Source organism: Littorina saxatilis, linkage group LG3, assembly GCF_037325665.1.
Source record: "Littorina saxatilis isolate snail1 linkage group LG3, US_GU_Lsax_2.0, whole genome shotgun sequence".
Classification (NCBI taxonomy): Eukaryota; Metazoa; Mollusca; class Gastropoda; order Littorinimorpha; family Littorinidae; genus Littorina; species Littorina saxatilis.
The window spans coordinates 10,290,806-10,313,029 of record NC_090247.1 but is presented as its reverse complement, the minus strand read 5'-3'; the positions used below and the strand labels follow the sequence as shown (position 1 = coordinate 10,313,029).

The window sequence follows — 22,224 nt, the reverse complement described above, 5'->3', positions numbered from 1 at the left end:
ATTATACAATCATTTTGGGAGTTTATCCGACGAAGAGGGTATGGAGGCAGAAACTTCTTAAAACTAAACAAACATAGCCAATTTTATTCAATGGAATTGTAGAGGGGTCCAAGCTAACTATGAAGAATTATGTCTACTTTTACACAAATTTCATCCTGTTGCTACAGCATTACAGGAAACAATGCTGAAACCAAACAAAGATTTTAATGTATCTGGATACAATGTTTTTAGAAACCATTCAGACAATAACACGTCTGGGGGAGTTGCTCTTTTGATTAAGAAAAGTGTACTTTGTAGTGAGATCAACCTATGTACAAACATTCAAGCTGTCGCAGCACGAGTGACATTAGATAAAACCATCACTCTCTGCAGTGTATATCTGTCACCATCAAAATGTTACACGAAGCACGATCTTGAAAATCTTATTGATCAGCTTCCAGCTCCCTTTGTTTTAATGGGAGATTTTAACGCTCATTCCCCTTTATGGGGCAGCAACTCTCTAAGTACGAGAGGACGAATTCTAGAAGATTTTTTAGACAATCGTAATCTATGCGTTTTAAACGATGGAGTACCAACCTATCTCCATCCAGCAACAGGATGCAAGTCCATACTAGATCTAGTTATTTGCGACACCTCTCTTGTTCTAGACTTTGAATTTAAAGTCTATGATGACACATGTGGTAGCGATCATTTCCCTATCTTGATGTCTCAAATAGATGGATTGGAAGAAGCTTCCCCCCAGAGATGGAACCTGAACAAGGCAAACTGGCTGTCTTTTACTGCCGAATGTTCTGTCCAACTCACAGAAGACACTGTCTTTGATGGAAGTGACGACCCATCATCTATTTTTACAAACACTCTACAAGACATTGCCACTGAGTACATCCCAAAAACATCTTCAAACAACCGCATTAAAGTGCCATGGTTTAATCAAGAATGCCAAGAAGCCCGATCTGAGCGAAAGAGAAGTCTACACAGGTTCTACAGATGCCCGACCCTTAGCAAGAAGTTGACTTTCTTCAGATTTCGCGCTAAGAGTCGCACTGTCATAAAACATTCTAAAAGAACATCCTGGAGGTCTTTTTGCTCAAACTTAAACTCTAAGGTATCATCAAGTAAAGTTTGGAATGCTATTCGTAAAATCAAAAGGAAAAAAGGATCTGCATCAATTAACCACCTTGTGGTAAATGGATCCCTTATAACCCAGAAGAATGAAGTAGCAAACGTTCTGGCTTCAACAATGGAAAAAAACTCATCAATAGAAAATTACTGCACAGATTTTCAAAAAATCAAAGCCACCCAAGAACGTAAACCCATAAACTTCTCATCTCAGAATGAGGAGAACTACAACAAGTTGTTCAGTATAACTGAACTCAAACAAGCCTTACAAAAATGCAACAACTCAGCAATGGGGCTGGACGGAATACATTATCAGTTCCTCACACACCTACCAGAAAGTTGTCTTCTGGTCTTGCTGAAGGTTTTTAACCACATATGGGAGAGTGGATCCTTTCCACCTTCATGGCAAGAAGCGATGATTGTCCCCATTCCAAAACCAGGTAAAGATCATACAAACCCCAGCAACTACCGTCCGATAGCCTTGACCAGCTGTCTGTGTAAAACCATGGAGAGATTGGTCAACGCTAGGATGGTGTGGTACCTAGAAAAACAAAACCTCTTAAGTGATGTGCAATGTGGCTTCCGAAAGGGACACAGCACCACTGATCATTTGGTACGTTTTGAGACCTTCGTTCGAGAGGCCTTTGCGAGATCTGAACATGTACTAGCTATATTTTTTGACCTCGAGAAGGCTTACGACACGACCTGGAAACACGGTATTTTAGCTGATTTGCATGAAATGGGTTTTCGTGGACGTCTCCCTGTTTTTGTGGAAGGATTTCTAAGTAATCGATTGTTTACAGTACGGGTTGGTCCCAACCTATCAGAGTTCTGTCAACAAGAGATGGGTGTTCCTCAAGGAAGCATTCTATCACCCATGTTGTTCAACATCAAAATCAATAACATAGTAAAGGCAGTACTGAAAGGATCCGAGTCATCCTTGTTTGTTGATGACTTTGCACTTTGTGTGCGTGGCAAATCCCTACATAGAGTGGAAAGGCAGCTTCAATTATGTATAGACAAGGTGCAAAAATGGGTAACGGAGAACGGTTTCAAATTTTCCACCAGCAAAACTGTCTGTATGCATCTTTGCAAACAAAGGGGAGCCATGCCAGAACCCTCTCTGGTCCTGAATGGTAATCCTGTCAAGGTTGTTGAAGAATTTAAATTCCTAGGACTGACCTTTGACCGTCGATTAACATTCCTTAAACATATCCAGTATCTAAGAACATCATGTCTGAAAGCTCTGGATGTATTGAAAGTGGTTTCTCATACGGACTGGGGTGCTGACCGCACAGTCCTACTCAGACTTTACCGTGCTTTAATCCGATCCAAGTGTGACTATGGTTGTGTCGTCTATGGTGGAGCCGCAAAATCCAACCTAAGGCTATTAGACACAATACACCACCAGGGTATACGTCTTTGTCTGGGAGCTTTCAGGACGTCTCCAGTACAGTCCTTATATTTTGAGGCCAAAGAACCCTCTCTGAGGCTGCGACGCCTGAAACTCACCCTAAATTATGTGTTGAAACTGAAAGCTATGCCTACAAATCCAGCCTACCAATGCGTATTTCAACCACAATGCTCTGAATTTTTTGAAAGTCACCCAAATGATCGAGCACCTCTGTCTTCTCGGATTCAGTCACATCTGGCCGAATCAAAGATAAAACTCGATCATGTTAGTGAAAATCGATGGACAGAAACACCACCATGGACATTGCCAGATCCAGTTGTTCGACTCGATCTGACAAGGTTAAAGAAGTCAGAGACAAATGATTTGATTTTTAAACAGTGTTTTAGCCAGTTCTGTACCGAGTTTCCTTCCCATCAACGAATATACACTGATGGGTCCAAAGCTGAAAGTAAAGTGGCATCAGCTTCTGTCACAGGTCCTAATCTCGATAGGGCCTTTTCGGCCCGTCTTCCGGATGACAGTTCTGTATTTTCTGCAGAGTTGAAAGCTTTACAGCTAGCTCTGAAACAGGTATATCAGTCAAAAAAGAAAGACTTCCTGATTCTGTCGGATTCCCTATCGGCTCTTACCGCCGTGAAGAGAATTCAGCTAGATCACCCACTGTTGGTCGAAATCCAAGAGCTACATGCATCTCTGATTGAAGAAGGCAAAAGGATTGTGTTTGCATGGGTGCCATCCCATGTTGGAATTAGAGGCAACTCTGCAGCTGATCAAGCTGCTAAAGAAGCCAGAGAAAGACTCATCACTGACAAACACACAAAGCATTCAGATTTCAGAACTCGCACCAACATGTACATAAAGTACCTATGGCAGAGTGAATGGGACGAATGTGAAGAAAATAAACTTCATAAGATCGTTCCCCAGCTGTCGGACAGCCTACCCCAATGTCGCCTCAACAGGAAAGAAGAGACAGTTCTCTGTCGCTTACACATTGGGCACAGTCACATTACACATTCGTATCTGCTGAAAGGTGAAGATCCACCATACTGTTTTGGATGTGACGAACCATGGACATTAGAACATGTTCTCACAAAATGTGTAGACGTTCAAGAATTTCGAGACAAACACTACAATGCGGAAACACTGAAGGTTTTATTCCGGGATGTTCCCCCGGACAAGATTTTTAACTTTTTAAAAGAGATCAAGATTTTTTACAAGATTTAAAGTACCAGAAGTGAAAATTATTAATTTTTAGAACCTTCTTTTACAGTGATAGATTTGAATGTAAATAGTCTGAAACGTAGAAGTTGCCATATGAAGGGAAAAGAAAATAACTGTATCGGTCTCGAATAGCAGCTAGCATCTGCTGAAGAGACATTAAACCCCAAAAAACCATGCAGGCGTTCGCGGTACACTCCCTGGCAATGTGTCCCGCCTTATTGCACCGATAGCATATCACCCGATTGTTGTATTCCCGATTCCAGTTCGTCTTTTTGTTTCTACTGCCCTCTACTGGCCTCACTTGGCCCTCTGACTGCTCTGCCTGTTCCCCCGATCCCACTCCGGTCTTGGTACTCCCGTTGCTTGTAGTCTTCTCCTTTTTCTTTTCCTCATCGTCCATTTGGCCCCCGATGTTACGTTTTGCGTTGAACAATCTGGCGTCCCGTTTTGATTCCAAGTGAGTGAACGCTAACACCGCCGCTTCCTTGGCTGTAGCTGGCTTTTTATCGCTGACGTACTGGAACAGCTCACCCCGGAAATTTGACATCAACTGTTCTCTCAGGATCAGGTCATACAGCCGGTCATAGTCTCCCGCACACTGTGACATCGCGATCCATTGATCCAACACGGTCTGCAGCCGACGACTAAACTGTACAAAGTTCTCGTCCCCTTGCTTTGTGATGTTTCTGAATTCCCGGCGGTAGTGTTCTGGAGTATGATGGAACTCTTCTAACAGCGCAACCTTGAGCATATTGTAGTCGCTGGCATCCTCGGGAGTCATCCGTAGGTATGCTCTCTCTGCGCGACCCTTCAATTGGTCTGCTAATCGACCTGCCCGTGTCGCCCTGCTCCACCTGTGTGTTGTCGCTGTTCGCTCGAAGTGGAGGAGGTAGTCGTCAATGTTGACAGAGTCATCACAGAAGGACATCTTTACCCGGTATTTGTCGAAACTCGGGTCTCTCTCAGTCCCCCCTGTGCGCAGAGCTAACTCCTCTTTCCACCTTGCCTCACTTGCTTGCAGTTCCTCTTCCCGTATGCGACGCTCCTCCTGGCGTCGCTCTGCCTCATCTCTGCGCCGGGCTTCTTCCTCTTGGCGTCGTGCTTCTTCTTTCCTTTCTTGGAACTCCCGTTCCTCTCTCCTTTGGGCCGCCTCATCCCTGCGTCGGGCTTCTTCTTCCTGGCGTCGAGCTTCTTCTTTCTGGCGTCGAGCTTCTTCTTTCTTCTCCTGAAGTTCTCGTTTCTCTTTACGTCGGGCTTCTTCTTCCTGGCGTCTGGCCTCTATCTCTTCCCTACGCTGGGTTGCTTCTGCTTGGCGTCGAGCTTCTTCTTTCTTCTCCTGAAGTTCTCGTTCCTCTTTACGTTGTCGCCGCTCTTCCTTCCGCAACTTCGCCTGCGCCACTCTCTCCTCGATGATGGCCGCCTCCCTGCGCACTTGGGCCATCTCAAACTGGGCCAACGTCGCCCCTTGCAAACCCAAGCTTTCACCCTGACGACGGAACCGTGCTAACTCCATGTCTACCGACTCATCGTCAAACCCATTAGAACCTTGGACCATGATCGGCGACACTCCCCTTACAGCTTGGCCCTCACCGTACCCCATCGCCAAACGCTGCGCCCCAACAGACCTCGGCCCCAACAATCCCGGCGTCACCAAAGACCTCTCCATCCTCGGCGTAGAAATCGCACCCGGCGTCCCACCCGTAGCCAACAACGTCGCACCACCACTTGGTACAGTAAACCGAGGAGGGGTCACCACCAGGGATGCAGCCGCAGACGTCGCTGGAACCTTCTCCTCTATCCTAGCCGCCCGCCTCAACTGACGCTCATCCCGATCTAAATTCGACATCTCGTCGACGAACCACCCTCACCTTGACCCCAACTCCAAACTCCAAAGATGATCGCCCACAACAACCGTGGACAGAATAATACAAAGCAACAACCACAATAGAACTTACCCAAACAGCCAGCTGACAACCTTGGTAGAGTGAGATCCGAGTGATCAGTTCGGACCCCAGGTGTGCCTAAACCCACTCGTTCTCTCTCCTTCCTCTACCGGGTCAAAATAGCCACCCAGGCTTAAAGCCTTTAAGTCGCCCGCCAACCGCCCATGCTAGTCCTCATTCATACCCTTTCACAACTGATTCACACGAGTCACGGCCCTTACTTCCCGATGCTATCTAAACCCTTCATAATCCCCGAAATGAAACTTCTATCCCACCGCTGCCACCATTGTAACTCCCCTAAGTTTTGGGAGAGGTATAGGAATACCTTTTATCGTACAAAACACTCAGACACAATCAACCACTCTTACTCTAATCACTGACTCCACACCCAGGCAACATTCAAACCAAAGTTTATTATTTACACACACGACATCACCGCATTCACATTCACACCCAATCACAATCACTCAAAATCAAAGATAGATGAAGTAGGAAGAATTATCTTAAAGTTTTAACAAAACAAAATGGCTATGAGAATTTATAACTTGATACTAAGAGAACTGTAGATACCCCTAAATATTACCATTTACCACCTTAATTCCCTAATCCCGAAAAATCAAGATGTCTCTTTATAAATTTATCTCAACTCAAAATCCGCTTATTTATTAACTAACTTTTATTTCTAACTTATGTTTACACTAATAACTCGTAATAGGGACTACCAACGTTTACTGCTACCCTGCCTTCAACCTTGATGCATAAGATCAACGCCAAACGCAGCTACACATGAAACCAGTAGACCCAGCCACCAGTAATACTAATTAACTTAATTTTAAATAACAAAACCCTCAATTCTCTTCCACTTATTTCAACACAATATTTGTCTAATGGTACGAACGTTAATTCATCAATAACACACTCACATTAATCCACCACGTAATAGCCTTGCTTCATAACAATAACAAATTACCATATCACTACATAATTTTCTCTTCGTGCGTGGTGATCATGACGTTTCACATCAAAGTCAAGTTTCAAATCTCGCCGATCCACGAAGTCAAACGTCGCTCGAAAAATTAAAGACACTCCAGATTAATCCCGTTGAAAATGTAATTAACCAGGCCTGGTACTAAATTACTAACCTAATATTTAATTAATAGTCAATTACTACCTGGTTTCCTCTAACACTTGCAGAATCTCCACGTCTTTAATGTATTTAAACTAACTTATCCTCGCGCCCCCTAATTGGCGTAGAGGCGCGTCCCCCGGGTGGTGGATGGGGGAGCCTTCTCTGCTAACTTCAGAGAGAAGGTCGCATCACTCTCGATGCCGTGAACCTAATTAGGTTCTTTTTCTTGTTTCTTCTCTATTTCTGCCTCCCCAAAGTCCTTTTACTTTCCTTTTCTCACCCATAAAATTCTTCACTTATTTTCTAAAGCATGGTGAATCCCGAGTTTGTCATGTGTGACCAGGGGATGAATGGCTGACACCTTAATATTCAGTCGTAAGCACATGCGTTTGGTTTCAGTTTGGGTCGACGCCAAATGACAGTTTTAGGCCCCTCCCTTGTCACGGGGGCTCTCACAAGGGTGACCGTGTATTTCCCACCTCATTGAGCCTGCGCGCTATGAAAACCTCTAATCTTCAAACTTTGTATAAGAAGAGAAAAGCTGTTAATGATAGAGATTCTGACAGTGATAACGAAGCAGAAGCTGCTGCCTCTACAGCAGGTGTGAAGGGGGCTTGGTCCCGATTCCTCGTAGTTCATTTTGAGAGTGTTAGTCAAAGAAAGATTTCACCTTTTATTCTCGAGAAGTGGTTTCAGGGGGTTTCCTCATCAGTTCAGTCAGTGAAACGTCAGAAGGATGGTAGCTTCTTGGTGGATTGCCCCACCAGGAAGGTATCGGATCTTCTTTTGTCCCGCCATGGTTCCGCCCTGAGCGTTGGATCGAGCTCCTTCACGATTTCCGTGACGAGCCACTCATACCTGAACACCTCTCGGGGTGTGGCACGCTCATACCACTTCCAAGGTATGAGCTGTGCGGAGTTGAAGGATGGGTTGGCATCACAAGGAGTTATCGACGTTCACAGAGTGTCCAGAACGGATAAAGAAGGAAAGAGAGTGGAAACAAACACTCTCTTCCTAACTTTCTGTACAGCTGTTGCACCCAAAAGAGTTGTTGTTCTGTTTGAAAGTATTCCGGTTTCTCTGTACATCCCTTCCCCTCTGCGTTGTTATCGTTGCCAACGGTTTGGCCACGGTAGCAAAAACTGCAGGGGGAAGGAAATGTGCAGAGATTGCACAAAGGAAAAACATGACGGTGAATGCGAGGGACCCAAACAGTGTCACAACTGTGGGGGTAAACACTCCTCTGCTTCAAAAGAATGTCCCCAGTGGAAAACGGAGGAAGCCATTCAAAAGATGAGAACAACGGAGGGATGCTCTTTCGGTGAGGCGAAACAAAAGGTCATGTCCCAGATGGCACAGCCCTCGGTGTCCACATACGCCAGGGCTGTTAGTACTCCTTCTGCGACACCGACTACACCTTCGTCTCTTGAGAGCTTTCTCACTAAGGTGACTACAATCTTGGACACTCTCATTAAAAAGATTGATCGTCTTGAGACTGTCGTGGCAAATATTAACCAGGGTGGAGTAAAGGCGGCTGTTGCTGCCGATACCAGTGAAAAGGCGGCTACGGTTGCCGAGAGTGTGAAGGTTCAGACAACAGTTCCGACTGGCGTCACTAACGTCACGCAGGCGGCCGTGCATAAAGCCGCTAAAACCCAAACCAAATGGGGGAAAAAATCATCCACTCATTCGGCCGGGTCTTCGGGGGTTGGGCGGACGGGTTCGATCGGCAGATCGGATCTTTCCTCCCACCCGCCAAGATCAAACTCTGAGGGAAGATCCTCGAGGTCTCCCAAGGCCAGGGTCAGGCCTGACTTGCCTACCCGAATAAAAAAGGGAGACAAATCGCTCATTTCTTTGACAAACCCTTTCTCCCTCTTGTCTGACGAGGGTGGGGAATCGGAAATGGATGAATCAAACCGGTTCTACCCTGCGTCGGAGGGGGGTGGAGGATCGGGCACTGAATAAAGTTTTATTTGTTTTTAAAATACTAAACATTTTTAATGGCTTCTATAATACAATGGAATATCAGAGGTCTTAATGCCAATCAAGAGGAACTTCATCTCCTTTTGAAAAGTAATCCTATTGCAATCTGTTTACAGGAGACGCTTATAGGCCCTAACAAAAATATATCACTGCCTGGGTATAGCTGCTTATTGCGGTCTACAGGTCGCGGTAGTGCACTTTGTATCCGTTCTGATTTCCTTTTTAATCAGGTCCAATTGGACACTAACCTTGAGGCAATAGCGGCTCGCATTTCTTGTAATAGAGCTATAACTGTTTGTTCCTTGTATCTGTCGCCATCTACTACGGTCACAAAAAATGACCTAGAAAACTTAATACACCAATTACCAACCCCGTTCCTTTTGGTAGGGGATTTTAACGGCCATTCCCGACGTTGGGGGAGCGAATCTTCCAACATTCAAGGAAAGATTATCGAAGATGTCATCGATAACTTGGATTTGTGTCTTTTAAATTCCGGAGCGGGTACTTTTTTAACTCAATCTGGAGAAGAATCTCATTTGGACTTAGCTATCTGCCACCCATCTTTATTTCTTGATTTGAAATGGTCTGTCCATTCGGATCTGTGTGGAAGTGACCATTTTCCCTGTTTTGTCAGTTTTGAGGAGGATCAGGGCGAGGAAGCCCTTCCACACTGGAAGTTTTCTAAAGCTAACTGGGATTTATTTCGTCTTTCTACTTCAAGACAAATAACCCCAGAAGTTCTAAATTCTGAAGACCCGGCTTTAACTTTTTCCACCCTTTTGGTGCAATGTGCAAAAGACAGCATACCCAAATCTTCCTCTAAACCCAAAGGTCCAAAAACACCTTGGTTTAACGAAGAGTGCCAAGCTGTCAATCAGGAGCGTAAACGAGCTCAACGGCATATGTTCCAATACCCTACGTCAGCCAATAAGATCGCTCACCAAAAACTTCGAGCTCAAAGCCGTTTTATTTACAAAAAGAGTAAAAAAGCCTCTTGGCGCAATTTCTGTTCTAAACTTAATTTCAAAACTTCAAGCAAGAAGGTATGGCAGATTATCCGTAAGATTAAAGGTAAAAATCGTAAAGAGGTTGTCCAATGCCTCAAACAACATGGTCGAGTAATAACCAACAAGAAAAATGTGGCGAATATCTTGGCTTCAACAATAAATCATAACTCTTCTTCAGAACATTATTCTGAAGAGTTTCAAAAAGTTAAAGATAAATCTGAAGCTACCCCCGTTTCCTTTGATTCTGCCAATTTGGAAGATTACAATTCTCCTTTCTCGATGTACGAGTTAAAGGATGCCATTCTAAAATCCAATGACTCAGCTACAGGGCAGGATGATATCCATTATCAACTTTTGGGTCATCTCCCTGAAAACGTCCTGACAGTTCTTTTAACTATTTTTAATCATATCTGGTCTACTGGAACTTTTCCTCCTGACTGGCGAAAGGCCATAATTATTCCCATTCCGAAACCCGGAAAGGATCATTCGGATCCAAATAATTATCGGCCGATTGCCTTAACCAGCTGTCTTTGTAAGACGATGGAGAGACTGGTGCATGAGCGGTTACTGTGGCACTTGGAAAGGATCGACGCTTTGGACATAGTCCAGTGCGGTTTCCGAAAACATAAGAGTACAACGGATCATTTGATTCGTTTTGAATCGTTTGTTCGTAACGCTCTGGTAAGCGGAGAGCACGTTGTGTCCGTCTTGTTCGATTTGGAAAAGGCGTATGACACAACGTGGAAGCATGGTATTTTATCAGATCTTAAAACCTTAGGGTTTGATGGGAATCTTCCCATTTTTATTTCAAATTTTCTTGCCGAAAGGGAGTTTAAGGTCCGAGTAGGTTCTACTTTCTCCGATTCTTTTGAACAGGAGATGGGAGTTCCTCAAGGGAGTATTTTATCACCGTTACTTTTTAACATTAAAATCAATAACATCATCAAACACGTCCAGTCTGGCATAGACAAATCTCTTTTTGTTGATGATTTTCAAATTTCTGCCAAGGGAAGAACATTAGCTGGGGTTGAACGGCAGCTTCAGCTGTGTATTTCCAAAATTCAAAAATGGGTTCAAGAGAATGGGTTCAAATTTTCCCTGGCTAAAACAGAATGTATTCATTTCCACAGGAAAAAACATCAAGTTCTTCAGCCTTCTCTTTTCATAAACAACCATAAGATTAAAGTTTCTAAACAAGTCAAATTTCTTGGTCTGATTTTTGACAGCAACCTTACTTTTTTACCCCACATCAAGTATTTAAGAACCAAATGTCAAAAGGGTCTCAACGTTCTCAAAGTTATTAGTCACACGGATTGGGGGGCTGATAGAGCAACATTGTTACGTCTGTATCGGTCTCTTGTCCGTCCACAGCTGGACTACGGTTGTATTGTTTATGGTTCTGCAAAGAGAAATGTCCTCAAGGCCTTAGATCCCATCCATCATCAGGGTCTGAGAGTTTGTTTGGGTGCTTTTCGCACAACACCAGTGGATAGTTTGTATGCCGAGTCGCGAGAACCTCCTCTGGAGATCCGCAGACTCCGGCTTTCCATGAACTACTACCTTAAGCTAAAGGCAAACCCCGAAAACCCTGCTCATGAATGTGTTATTAATCCCATTCTGAAGGACAAATTTTTAGCCAAACCTACTGAAATACCAACTTTCGGCATACGTATGCTTTCTGAATGTGAAAGGGCTGTTATAGATATTGATTCCGTCTGTGACGATCCTTTGACAACAAACACTCCACCCTGGCAGTTGGAAAACCCAACCGTCAATTTTTCCCTAACTTCTTTCAAGAAGAATGAAACCTCGGACTCTGTCTTTAGGCAGCTGTTTCTTGAACAGTGCTCAAAGTACACAGAGTATGAATTTATTTTTACTGACGGCTCTCTCAAAGATGATTCAGCTGCTGCGGCAGCAGTTTCTAACAAGAAATTACATCAACCACTTCAACTCCGGATCCCTAATGGTTCGTCGGTGTATTCGGCGGAACTTAGGGCCATCATTTTGGCATTAAAATTAATTTATCAATCCAGACATCAGTCTTTTTTGATTGTATCTGATTCGCTTTCAGCTCTTGAAGCGATATCCACCAGAAAGTTTACTCATCCTTTTTTAGTCGACATTCACGACCTTCATACTAAGCTTATTTCTGAAGGCAAGATTATCAATTTTATGTGGGCGCCCAGTCATATGGGCATAAATGGCAACGAGGTTGCTGACAAGGCAGCAAAGGATGCTCTAGATTTGGCGGTTCCTCGTCTCCCTGAGCAGTCTGTTCCTTTTACTGACTTGCGTAGGAAGACACTTTGTTACAGCTTAAAACTCTGGCAAGACCGTTGGTCTGCCTGCACGGAAAACAAATTGTATAAAACTCTTCCTGACCTTTTAAAGCCACTTCCTTTAGTGGCTTCAAGTAGAAAAGAAGAAAGTGTTTTGGCCAGGTTACATACTGGTCACACTTATCTCACTCATGTTCATCTGCTTAAAAGAGAAGAGGCACCATGGTGCCACGCCTGTGATACTGGTTTTACTGTGAGTCATTTTCTCACCGAGTGTGCTGATCTGTATGATCAACGAGAAAAGTATTTTGGCACCTCGAGCTTGAAAAGTATTTTTACAGAGGTCAGCTCTTCAGCTCTTTTTGAGTTTTTAAAAGAGTCTGGTCTTTATTTTAAGATTTGAATTTTAAAACAACCTAGTTTATTTGACATATAGGGTTTTGCTTTGACTTTTTGGTTGCCTTCGGGTGACGTTACGGATTTTATGTATTAGAAGTGTTTTAATCTAAAAATGTGCAATGATTAACTTGTGGGGTCCTGATTTGGCCTATTATGGTCCGCTGGACCCGAAAAGCAACAGCTAACTAACTAACTAACTAACTAAACTAACTTATAGGTCACAGTGCTTATTGAAGCCACAGCTGCATATCCCAGGCACACAGATGCCAGAATATATTCTTATACACAGACTGCTCACGGCAATAGAATGCCAGCACCTCCACCACTTTACCCACTGACGGTGGGCCACCTCACCTCCACAGCTCACACTTGCGACACACCGGTGGTCAAAACCCCACCAACTAGCACGCCTTCATCCCAGGTACAGAGCCGGAAGCATTCTGCACCCGGAAACTCATGCTGTCTCTCATGTCGTTCATCCCTCCTGGCTTGGACCCTTCCACAGCCCCGCTTCTGTGCTTGAACGCTGTCGTAGGAACAAAGCCAAGTATAACTAATTGTTCCCCCAACCATACTTCAATTATCTCCCCTTACCCACAAAGTTCCCCTAAGGAGAAAACATGCTTAATAATTCCCTAATATTTTAAAGTCCCTTTCACAAAAAATCATCTTAATCCTTCCCCAAAATATTTCAAAGTACTCGTTTTATAAAATCTCCCGACAATTTTTCATAAAAATTTCCAAAGTAACAACACTGAGTTCAAACCATCATTATTCCCCATAACTCTAAATTCATAAATTGTCTCTCCTAACAACAATATCTCCCTCATTAGACTTCCCATAATTATCAATACTCATAAACTTACAAAGTCCCCTCTTTACTTAATTACTCACTAATTACCATAACAAACTACTTAATTAACCACCCTGACCATCTCATCAAAGTTACTATTTAATTTTAACCACAACATCATTATCACAATACCAGAGTCCCAACATGGCCAATTATGTAATAATTCTTACAATTTTCACTCACTTAAATACCTAATTATAGTCTTTACTTTTATGCAATTGTAAATCCACCATCATCAATATAAATGTACAAAGTATTTACAACTCCCATTTCACAAAATCAATACAACATGGCTGTCCCCATAATAAACAATTCCTATTCCATTATTTGACCCAACCATTCCACAATCAGCCCATTCACAAACAACGCCACTTCCCTCACCCCTTATGAATTTAAGTCATATTACCTAGTGGCACCTCGTTCTTCCCTCTTTCTCTAACCGTGATGACGTCACATATTTACAGCCAACCCCCCGTCTTCTGTCTTGACAGTGAACTCCCGTTTACACCTCCCGTACCTCGTGTCCAATTTTCCGCACTTGCAACTACTACACGACTCATTCTCTAAAGTTAACGCTCTCTACCTTAAATTCACCCTCCATAAAAATAAATCCTTCCCACACATGAGTTCACTCGCAGTAACTGCTGACACCTCTTTTCTTCTTTCCACCAGCCTACTCGCTCTCCACACTTCTTGCACAATGAAAAACTGTCCACCCCCTTTCCCTCGTTTCCCATTCCCCCTCTCCCCTTTCTACCCCAGACACCCTACACATAAAATGACACCAACCAAGGAAACTAAAAAAAAACTAAAACTCTCTCATACACCAACATTTTCGAACCAACAAATTTTGACCCTGAGCACGGAAGGAGAGAAAAACTACAGAATTTCAACACACCTTGCCGTTTGAGGACTGACCACCCGTAGAAACCCTTGAAGCCACACCAAGACAGCTGGAACACAGCTTGTCTCCGGGGTTGTACAAAACATCAACACGCCGGTCGGCCGGATAGAGCATACACATCAACCATCCGTTTCCTTCAACGTTCCACACCGCAGTGACCTTCGAGCCTGTGACTCGTTCACGCACCACGCAACACCACGTGCGTGAATACCCTCCCGCGATTGGCTGTCCATATCCACGGACACAAACCGAGTCACTGTATAGGCACTCAGCCGCTAAGCCAAAACCGCACGAAACCCAGCTCATGCATGAATTACAGAACAAGTCATGGCTGGCCTTGGGCAGAGTTTGTGACAACGTCAGCCATTGTTGTTACAGTTTTGAGTCAACGTTGTATTCTTCCGCAACAGGGTCCAATCGTCTGGGTTTCAAATGATGTCATGTTCTAAAAATAAATTCTAGTATTGATTATTTTTTAGCCCTCTTTATTCTTACTTCGAATAATCCACGTGTGATTTTGGTGTAATCAAAGTAGTTCGTTCTAATTTCTCACTTGTCTAAAAATAATCAACTAGATTTAATCCACCCCTCGGTTGCATTACAGGAGTTGTATAAATTCATTTAACAAATGAAATAACACAGTCATGTTATAACTAATAATTCCATGAAAAAAAACACCAGATTTGAAGATACTTGCTCAGGTGCTGCATTTGCCGTGATAGGGGAGGTCACTTGGAGGCTGATGTGCCGGGCTCCTGGTCCTTCAGAGACTCGGATGTTGCCGACTTTGCATTCTTCAGAATTTTCACAGAAAAGGTTTGCTCATAGCATGCCCCTGCCATGTTTCCTTTGGCAACCCTCGGGCATTGAGTGTTTCTGACCCCAAAGACCCCCTAAAGTCTGTTTTGTTCTTCTTCACTTGGCTGAAGAGGCGTTCACAACTTAACTCTCTTCATGCCACCGGCGGTAGCGTCCGCCAGCCTTTGTGTCTATACCACTGCACCACCGTCGGTAGCTACCGCCGAGAAAAATGTATGTCGTCAACTGTCGTAAACGGGCTCATTTGCATACTGACCTCTAGTACAACGCATGCGTACTGAATAAGAACGTTTTAACTTCCGCCATCTTCCTTCAAATTGCGGGAGCGTGCTTGTTTTCGATGTGAAAACTACAAAAGAAGATTCGTTTGTGGCGATTTGTGGTGTAGAGATGTAATGGGCGCTTTTTGGGCAGAGTTGTTAGGCAATAATGACAGCGACGACGATGCTTTTGAAGGATTTTCTTTGGAAGAGGTCGCCGAATCGATGAGGAAACTGCACATGCGATCCGAGTGTTGCAAGCACCAGAGCCAGAGTCTGATTCCGATGAAGAATACGACGAAGTGATCGGAGATTCGAAAATCAGTGTTTACAATTGTGACAGGTTACGAGTTCTGTGAGTTTCAACCTTTTTATTTTCGCTGTGTGACCGTGTCGTCTTCTGCTACACAAGTTTGAGCATCAATGTCTTGTACATTCATTTTGTCATTCTCACAAAAAATTTCAGGGCAATGCAATGAAAACTTTTTTTTTAATGATTTTTTTAATTCGGTAGGTGGTTAAATTACCAATTTCCCCCAAAATGCTTGGTTTACAGGTATAGGAAGAGTGTAAAATTACATGGCGTGAGAAGAGTTAAGAAGTCCCAACATAAAAAATGACAGTCTGTCAAACTTGCACTGCCCAAACTCTTTCACTGAAGCCAGCCGGGTCCACTTTCTGTCTTCCCGCTCCTCTTCTGCAAAATCTTCAGGCAAAGAATACAACTGAAATGTATTCCACTGAGCTTGCAATTTGTCAACTGAGGATTGGAAGTCTTCACCATCTGTCTGGAGAACAAGAGAAGGAAACTTGTCAACAAAAAACAGAAGATCACCCCACTGATGTTGGCATGCTCTTGTGGTGTCCGCAACTTGTACGTGAAGCAACATATCTGCTTGGGAGGCAACTTGGTGCTGATGCGTGCTGGTTGGAGCCGAAGGCCTGAGCTGAAACTTTACCACCATGTAGTCGCAGGCAGCTATGAAGTAACGTCTCACTGATGAGTAAAATTCTTCCTGCTGACTAGAACTCAATTGTGGAGTCTACTATGTTACTTCACGAACTTCATCTTTGCATTATCAATCTGTTTGGAAGACACTGGTTATAATGCTATAAACTGACAGGTAAATACAATTGTTTTATCCCTGTTGTATTGGAAGGAGTTAAATTCTGAAGGTGTTCACAAGACATGCTATTCTTACACAAACACGTTTGCACCCACGCGTACATTTTCCCTAGCCCATATGGCTTTGCTTGCAAAGTACACCAACTTTTTGAAAAATACACTCAACTTTTTGGGAAAGTACTCTTGCCTTGGGTTTAGGGTAAACAGGTCTGCAACTGTGTAAAAGGTGGATTGTCTCTCGAAAAGTGGATGACTACCCCAACCCCAAAAATGGATGATTACTTTAAATGTGGATTGTTACCTAAAATGGGATGTTTTTTAAGAAGTGTGTGGATTGTTACTTGAAATTGTGGAAATGTTACCTACATTTTGGAAATGTCTCTTAAGTATAAACACAGCGGTCGCTGCGATGTGGGATTCCTCCGATGAGAGGACACCTTCCAATGTCATGAGACAAATAATTTCAAGTATGACCTAGCAGGGGCATCACAGACAAAACAAGAAAGTGCTATGTGAGCAGGGAACTTTTTCCCATCAAATACAAACTGAACTGGACCTTGTTGAAAGTTATCCATCTCCCTAATGAAATCCTTCAAGTACTCATCAAGAGTTTCTGGTTTACTTTCACCACAATACAACCCGACTAAGAAAGGCTCTGTTGAGAATGGCTTGCAAACTCTTGCGAGGATTGGCCAGAACTGCTTTGATCCACTCTTTGAAATAGGCAAGCCATCGATACTAATTTGCAGTGAAATTACTGGAACTTCAGGACATACTTTTTTCATGAAATCTCTCACTTGGATATTCTGTGACAAAGCCTTAAAAATGCCAAAATGGAAGTAAGAACCATTTGTCAGAGCTTTCACTGGAGTACTCCGTGGAGTTTTCAACAAAGTACGTGCATCTTTTGGGAGGTCGGGATGAAAAACCCGAAGTATTGACAACAAAGCAGAGAGAGCGGCTAATGTCAAACCAAAAGATATAGCCCAGAAAAACAGTTCATGTGCCAGACTAGGGTTTTTTGAATGATCATCATGTATCTCCTCTTCTTCAATGAAATCATCACTATCACAAGAATCAGATTCAAAATCGTCCAACTTGATTGATTCAATAGACTCTAAAAAGTCGCACATTTCTTCATCATTCTCTTGCTCTGATCATCTGTGATCTGTCACTGACTTCGACTTTGAGTGAGATTCGTACGATTCACTGTTTGAATCAACCTGGCCATTCGAGTCAAAATCATTGTGATCGAGATCAAAACCAAAACCATGTGAAGCTAGGTCACTTGAATCTAAATGTCTATCTCCAACATTGTGATCGAGATCAAAACCGTCATAGGAATCATTTGCAGGAGCTGGGACATTCTGTGAGCCTGACGCCGGTTGAGATGAAGCATTTGCGATCAAACGTGCATGGACAGCTTTCGATTCGGTCATGCTTGCTGACAAATCTCCTTCAGCTAACTTTCTGATTTTCCTTCGATCTGAATAATATGCCATGATAAATCGGCAATGCAATCGTCAAAACTACAATATGGGCTTGTGGAATAAACTTCCATCTCGATTGACCAAAAGCCATGTTTGGATCACAGATCCAATTAACGTATACTGTCTCGATCGAGCAACACGTACGTGTTGCACTCGACGTATTGTGTAAAAAAATTCCATCTCACACGGCATAAATGAATCCCTGCGCCTTGAATATGTGCGCGATATAAATTGCAAAAAATAAAAAATAAAAAAATAAATCCCTGCGCTTAGAACTGTACCCACGGAATACGCGCGATATAAGCCTCATATTGATTGATTGATTGATATATTACAACAACAAAACAGTTGTGGTCCTATCTCTGACCAGGTTCATTTGTTAAAATAAATAATCAGTGAAAGGGAGGAACAGAATTAGAGTTGGAGTCATTTAAGGTACAAGACGGGAAATTATAGATTAAGGATTCTGCAAACATTGTGGTCAAATCAGTGACCAAACTGAGCTAAATCAATACAAGCATCTGCAGAGAGAACTAAGATCAACATGATTCAAAATGATGTCCCATGCACGCTGCAGGATGCAAATCAGCTTGTTCTTTTATACGCCTTCCACAATTTTGATTCGGGATGCAAACACATTTGATTCAATCTAAAAACAAATTGATGTAAGTAAGAAAAAAAGAGAAAAACAAAACTGATTCAGTTATCAGCAAATCAAAGATTGTGGTCAAATCACTGACCAAATAAAACACAATCAATACCATCATCTGTTTCTCTTTCTAAGTACTTCTTTTGATTTGATGTGGGACTGCACTTGGAGGGCTAGTGCTTCTTTCATCCTTTTTTCCTTCTTGAGGGCCTTCTGTAGTCTTTTGATGATAGTGTTCTTGGCCGAAAACTGTGCCTAAAGAGTTATGTTTTGAAATTCAGAAAATCTTGAGGGAAGAGGTCTTCTTGCTTCGTGCCTTGTGATGCCAAACACCTCATTCTTGAAGCTTTCCTTTGATTGCCCTCGTAATGCTGCCAGACGTTTCTTGTTAGTACTTAAAGTCTTTGAGAAGGTGCTGAGGTCATAGCCTAAAGCTGTTGCCAAACCCCCAATTGTACATTCCTTGTGCATACGAACGGCGGAAGAATTGGTGTCAACTTCTTTGATGGAAAATGTTGATGAAAAGTCGAGGCCTAAATGGTGTGAGAGTTTTCTTTTAGCTTCTTCCATTTTCCAGAAGGTGTTGCAGAAATTTGAGGCGAAGAATTTGAAGTTAAAACTTGAGTGTAAAATTTGAAGGCTGAACTTGAACGGAAAACTTGGTCACTACTGGATAAAAACGTCCTTTATTAGAATATTGCCAGTACTGATGGTTTGCACTGCGATGGTCCTTGTTTGGGGCTTGTTAGTTTGAGAAGAAACCTCACAAGATTTACAGCAAGAGTACCTATAAAGTTGGTCACAGATACACGTTAGCCCTAAGTTGTTTAAACCGATACATTAATACTAAATACCTAAAGAAATGTACCAAAGCAACATAAGAAATATCCACACAAAAATGAACAAACACACTTCTAACATAAAACTCCATAGCCACAGTTTTCTTGCAACATTGTGGATTGTCATAATTTTAAAAATCCAAGTATGCAAAGAGCAAATCAAAACAAAACAAGTGTCATTACAGTGGAACCCAAGAAAATCAGGTTTTATAATGCATGGAGTTTTAAAAGGGCGATCCATTACAGAGGTTATGAATAAAATATCTGAGACAAAATTTATGTCTAAAAAGGACAGGAGTCCTAAACAGGGCAAGATTAAAACATTTTTTTTTATTAGAAAAGGAATGCATTACCTTGCTGGAGGGTTAATCACTCCCCGAATCTACAGGCTGGGTTGGTTGCACCAGAAACCGGGGGGTTTGCAAATCATCCAACTCCGCATGCTCTAATTCCTGGCCCTATAAAAACCAAGGGCATGAGCAATGAGCAACTGCATGGGAAAAACAGAAATGACAACACAAACTTATTGGTGTCATTACTAAACAAACAGAACTAGGTCAAATATTTTCTTTATAATAAGAAAAGGGAATGGTTACCTTGCTAGAGGTGTCGTCGGTTTCTGGATCACTATATGGACTTGGCTCAGAATTGGTGTCTAGAAACTGTGACAAAAAGTGTTTTTCAGAAAATGTTGTTTTTATAAACTGCACCTCAAAGAGAAAAAGATGACAAAGACAACCCAACAAGTCTGGAAGAAATCGGACATTTATTGTGTTAACAGTGGACAAAAATGTGCGTACATGCTGTTCATCACCCTTACATCATGTCACAAGATAAACATGCCAATTAAAAGGAAACCTGAATAAACAGCTTACAAATTTCAGTTGTAAATTGACAAAGGAAGCCAAAAGGATAAATATGTACAAAATTCAAAATAAAGTAATTGGAATTACGTTCCCGACAAAAATAAACAGCAGGACAGTTCATCACCTTACAACAATGTGAGGGCCTCAGTTAAAAATAGCAAAAACTTACAGAATTATCAGTTAATATACATGGAATCACATTCATGTACCGATTAGCATCTGTAGCAGATTTCAGAGTGATAATGCAAGCAAATATTTACTTTTAAAGCAATGAAATGTTGAATTGTATGAACAGCAAGTTTCTATTCAGTACAAAAACTAGAAAATCAAACTTAGGTCGCACGTTATCTAGAAAGTCATCTGAAACATCATGTCAAGTGACATAAATTATCATGTTATCATCAACGAGACAAAATTCAAGTTCGTGAACAAGAAACAATTACATAAATTACTCATCCATCTTTTCTGTTCATCACTTTACAGCGTGACAAAGTCACATTTCACATATTAGTATCCAAACGGAACAGAGCTAGAACACAATACACATATCCAGAACACACACATCAAAGGAGGGTAACATCAATGGCAAAAAAAAACTTGTAACTTGAAGCACTCAAAAGTTATCACATGAAAACTGGAGATGTTCATCACATTACAGCAAACTTGTCAAAAAATTGAACATAAATGACTGTCCTGTCTGCATAATTCATTTAACATGTCATTAAACAAGTTACATTAGGTGGCAGACATAAAATATAGAACATTGGAGGAAAAAACCGAGCATAGTAAGATTTAGTGACGCCAATAAGAAAAATGTTCATCACCTTACATCACAAGATGAACACATAATGAGACCCGCAAACCACTTTGGTGACAGAACATAAGCAAAATAAGTGAAAATGGAAGAATATATATGACTTAAGATTAAAAATACTCCAAATATGATATGTTCAAAAAAATAATGTGAGATAGAGAAAACTTTGGTGTTTGTTCATAACTTTACACAAATCAGATTGCAGAGATCTGATGTAAGATGATGAACTGTGCATGCTCATGTGACTTGAAGACATTTTGTAATTAGTTGAACATCCCAGATTTTGAACTTGTCACAAGTAAAAGGTAACTGTTTAAAAAATTCCAATCAATGACAAAGGAAAACAAAGTTACCTTTGTTCATCACTTTACACACATTTGGCAATAGATGCTTGCTGTAAGGTTATGAACTACGCCAATTAAGTAATTCTAGGAGATAAGTTTGATTTTATCAAAACTATATGAAGATCCGTGGTAAACAATTAGATTAAGGCATTTTTTTCATGACTGATTTCTAAAATAACAACAAAAATTGCTAACTTTTAGATCAGTGTAATTTATTTGTTGAAAAGTGATGAACTACGTCGACATTAGGCATTGCATTTGTCTATCAAAATAACAACATGCTGACGGTTTATTTTTTTTCAAATTATTGGTGAAATCATGCCAGTTATGATTATTTCTCCAGTCTTTCATTAAATTGTTTCTATAAAATGTAAGTTCATCACTTTACAAAAGATCGATACACTTTTTTTTTTTTCACATGTAGGAATCGAATTGAAAATTGTCTCAAGATCGGAAACTACGCACATTGTACTTGCTAAACAATACAGAAAAACAAACATCGTTGCATTGTGACAAATTAACAAACTACAAACATTTATTCATAGCCACGCAGTTCATCACTCTAGATAACACAATTACAGCAAAACATTTACCTTTACGTTCTCTATTTCCTTCGTCCATGACGACTTCATTCACAATGACGCTTCACCCTTTATTGATTTCGCGCCTAAAACAATGGAATGTGACCGCTCACACCTTTCCGATAAAATATTAGTCCGATGAAAAATGTAGTTCATCACGATGCATCTTACAGCAAATT

At 41.8% G+C, this 22,224-nt stretch overlaps 1 long non-coding RNA gene across 1 annotated transcript; it reads right to left on the bottom strand.

Annotated features, from left to right (window-relative positions):
- Positions 1 to 1,215: 1,215 nt before the first annotated feature.
- On the bottom strand, positions 1,216 to 21,430 carry LOC138961577 (uncharacterized). The gene is made up of 3 exons (XR_011454230.1): positions 20,037 to 21,430; positions 19,794 to 19,898; positions 1,216 to 1,660 (listed from the first exon to the last, which is right to left on the bottom strand). It is a non-coding gene; the product is annotated as an uncharacterized lncRNA (long non-coding RNA).
- Between the last annotated feature and the right edge of the window lie 794 nt (positions 21,431 to 22,224).